This window comes from Poecilia latipinna, unplaced genomic scaffold (assembly GCF_001443285.1).
Source record: "Poecilia latipinna isolate Pla-1442-1.1 unplaced genomic scaffold, P_latipinna-1.0 Scaffold23, whole genome shotgun sequence".
In the NCBI taxonomy this organism is placed as follows: Eukaryota; Metazoa; Chordata; class Actinopteri; order Cyprinodontiformes; family Poeciliidae; genus Poecilia; species Poecilia latipinna.
The window spans coordinates 467,184-471,214 of record NW_015112639.1 but is presented as its reverse complement, the minus strand read 5'-3'; the positions used below and the strand labels follow the sequence as shown (position 1 = coordinate 471,214).

At 41.5% G+C, this 4,031-nt stretch overlaps 1 long non-coding RNA gene across 1 annotated transcript; it reads left to right on the top strand.

The window, feature by feature from the left end:
* The first annotated feature begins 1,884 nt into the window (after positions 1 to 1,884).
* LOC106950074 (uncharacterized) lies at positions 1,885 to 3,619 on the top strand. Its single transcript, XR_001425523.1, has 2 exons — positions 1,885 to 2,037; positions 2,692 to 3,619. It is a non-coding gene; the product is annotated as an uncharacterized LOC106950074 (long non-coding RNA).
* The last annotated feature ends 412 nt before the right edge of the window (positions 3,620 to 4,031 follow it).

Genomic DNA, 4,031 nt, shown 5'->3' with positions numbered 1-4,031 from the left:
GCTGCATGTCTCACAAACAAAGCCTCGCAGGGCTTAGTTTCTATGTGTAAACATGGCGTCTTTCGTTTCAACTGACTCTCTACAAAGTATTTCTGAGTCGATTAGTGTAGCCTTTCTGCCGGATTTTCAAAAAATATCAGCCACGACAATGAACAGGGGAACCAACAAGTTCATGTAATCTTTTTTGGACGACATAAAGATGTTTGAGCCACACGATGTCTCCAACATTGTCCGCGTCACAGCGAAATGCTACTGGTCGATGAGGAAAACAGCAGATCCTCACACCCTCAGCATAAATATAGCTGTGGACAAGATCAGTGATGCCTGTTGTTCTTGCAAGGCTGGGTAAGTCGGGCATTCATGGTTTTGAGGGTTACTTTTGAAATCAGTGATTACAGTTTAGTAAAAAGCCTTTTCAGGTAAAATAAAGTCTTTAATGTATGTCTGATACGGTACACATTGCATATTGATCTGTTCAGCTAACGTAAGACCATATAACAGACAGGATTCAAGGTGTAGAAGTTGTATCGGTACTGCCATTATGCTGTACTTGGCTAAAAGGTTTTCATAATGAATGTGTTTATTATTGACTTTTTTCAGACTTTGGGGTCATTGTTCACACATTATAGGCCTCCTTAAGACCTTACAATATTTCAAGCTTCGAAATTCAAAAGGGATCGGGAGGTGCTGGTGCCTATCTCTAGCTAACGTTCCGGGCGAGAGGCGGGTCACCCTGGACAGGTCGCCAGTCTGTCGCAGGGCCACTCAAAATATCCCCATTCACTAAACACAAAGAAAGCAAAGTAACCCAGGTTGAAATAGCCTCTTCATAAAAATAATAGTAAATTAGATAAATAGGACATAAATAAATAGGAAAATAAATAGGGAATTAATCGATCTTAAAATTGTTAAAAATATATATAAAAAGAGCAACAATTAGAGACATTAAAATTGCTGTATTTTGATTTTTTTGTGGATATTTTAATTGATTACAGAAACTGTATAAACCAGTTTTGCTTTGTCAGCGAACTCTCTTATGTATGTATAATCCATGTGACTAGTTTCAGCCAATCGGGTTGCTGCGTTCTCTGACGTGAGAGAGAGAAGAAGCAGAGAGCATAAAGCAAGCAGAGAGCGGAGAAGCAAACGGGATTGTGCTGGAAAAAAAGAGAGACAGATAAGAGAAATTGACCACTCGTAGCTGACTTGCTGTCTAAGACGAGTTTTTGTTTTGTTTTGTCTTATTTCTTGAGAAGGAGCTTTTCGCATTATTTTTTTTCCCTCACCTTGACTGCGTTCGGGATCATCTTTTGTGTGTTGTGGAACTGGACTTGGTGAGTTGAAAGTGTATTTTGTTTCTTTTGTTTGTTTGTTTTTTTAAGATAATGTATTTGTTAAACATTTATTTAATTTAAATGGAAAGCTAAAGCGGAGGCTGATCAGCGGAGGCGTTGGCTGTTGCTCTTGGTGCTAACAGCAAGCCAACTGAAAGTCAACAGGAGTAACAGCTGAAGCTAACAGCCGCTCTTGTCAACAGCTCTTGTTAGCAGAGAAGCTAACTGTTGCTAACTGTCGCTCTTTGTTGGCAACAGGCTTTTTTAATTTAATTTTTATTTTTTTTATTTTCTTACGTTCGGCTGGGATTTGGACTAAGGAGTCTAGTATGGAGTTAGTTTTGTTTCACAATTATTCAATCAAAAAAAAAATATGTCAAACAAAAAAAGTAGTATTCAATAAAAAAAAAATGTCAAAGCAAAAATCACTAAGTTTTTTTTTTAACTTTTTTTTTTGTTTTTGGTTGAGTCTCTTTTTTTTGGTTGAAACTTTTTCTGAGTTTTTGGTTGAATTTGTTTTCTTGCTTATACAACTTTATTTGCTTTGGGGAAGCTTACATGAACATTCTGGGCGGGGCTTAAGGACGACCGAGGTAAGGCGGGTTCCGATTGGATAGCGCTGACTAAAGCGGATGACTCCCTGAGATCTCAGAACTCTGTCCCGAACTGCAGGGCTTCGGTGACGGGACACAGAATGTGAATGGTAAGTAATCTTCACAAAATTACACCGTTTAGCAGCTTCTAAGGTTGCCACCCTGTTTCAAAGAAGAAATCTTACTCAACTTATGACGACAGTCATATATTTTGTCTGCCGTGATCTCCGGTAGCATATTGTGCTAGCTAATGTTAGCACTAGGTAAAGTTCATAAACTAGGCTTGTGTAATATTCGTTAACCAGCGCACCTCTGTCGAGTGGCAGTAAGCGTGGAAAATACCAAATATATCTGGAGGAAATATGTGTTAAAAACTGTTGCGCAATTCTCAGTGTGTGTGTGTGTGTATTAACTAGCATTGAAGCTAAAATGGGAAAACAGCAGATTGTTGCACCAATGTTATCAGGTCCACGTTAATCTGCACCACACGTCAAGTGACTGTGCAGATGATTTATTTACCAAGCACATAATCAGTGCTGTCGATGAGGGGAGGCAACGTAACTCTTAAATATATACATTTTCTTCCAGATGTAAAATGTAAAACTAAGCTGGTAGGTCACAGGCCGAAAGAGGATATGCACATAATTTCTGTTTTTTATTATTTGGTGGGTGGGTGTCTTGTACTTAGTTTTATTCTGAATTAGATGCAATATGCCTTTTGCTGTGTTATATTAAATTGGTGTTCTCCTAATTCCCCATTCTAGTATGACCAGCAGAGTGCAGCTGAAGGAGGACAGGCTTGTAGGTCTTACTGGTTCCTCCAGCTGCTAGAGATGAATCAGAGCATGAGGATGGAGAGACCAGCAAGTGTTGAGTCAGAGAAGGTCAGGTAGGGAAGGAAGTGTTGCTTTTAGGGTCCGGGTCTGTTTGGCTAAATATATTTCTCCAAGTCAGTTTATTTATTGGTTTTAAAAATAATGCATCCTTATGTGTTGATGATACATTGTAATAAAAATACAAAAATTACCACCAACATCCTGGCAGAAGTAAATAAGTTTATATCAGAGCTTTTTCTTTTTGGATCTGGAACACATTAAAAGCAAATTACCAAATTTGCTTTATTCCCTGTCATGTTAACGTTCGGTTATTTCTCCCTTTTTCAAGAGGGCCAACATCCACAAAATCCGGTTATGACGGCGAATCCTACACTCCGTCCAGCCTGTAGTCGCGGCCCCAGCGCCACCGCCTCCTGTGGTCGTTCCAGCCACTCTAGTTGCTCCGCGTAAAGCGCCACCCGCTGGCGTCCTGTTAGGACAAAAACACCTGGCCAGGAGAGCGATCGCTGAGCAGCGGATGTTTTATCTGTCCCAGCAAGGGTCCCTGCAGACAATCAGTGGAAACGTTACTTACTGACCAGGGCAGAGTTCCCCTTCTGCCCGCTGACGGTCCGACACGTCGTTCCCACTGATTGTATCCTCTGCTGCCAACCACTGGCTCGTTCGGGGTCGCAGTCCTCCGTCACGAACCATCCTGGATTCCCCTTTCTTTTCTCCTTCCCCAACGCGAAGTCCTCTGCCTTTTAAAATCCACTACTGCCAGTGTCTTGCAGGTTCCAGGTACGCTGCCTACGGGCACGCCCACCCCGCACAGGTGACTGGCATCAGCTGTTAGTTCTTGGAGTCCACAGTGAATTAAAAAAAAAAAAACATGCAGCGAAAACACTCAACAATAAAAACCACACTTAAAAAGTAAAAACAAATTTCCACTGTGTGACAGATACGTCATTGTGCCTGCTAAACACATAACGCTGAGTGGAGTGGTGTACCGCTCCAAGATGCAGTGGCGGAGCCAGATTTTTAAAGTTGGGGGGGCAAAGTGGGGGCCAGGACTACCTCTGGGGGGGCAAAAGGCAAAATTTACGTGCGCACATCTGGTTCACATGGAGACATGACAGACTTTACGCAAAGATTTCACTGCAGAGGCAACTAAAATCATTCAATAAAAATATCCTTTCTGAATATCATCTCATGGACACTGAACTAAATGCGTCTTTCTGACCGGGAGCTGACAGCGTGTTGAAGAGTGATGGACAGGACACCTTGGT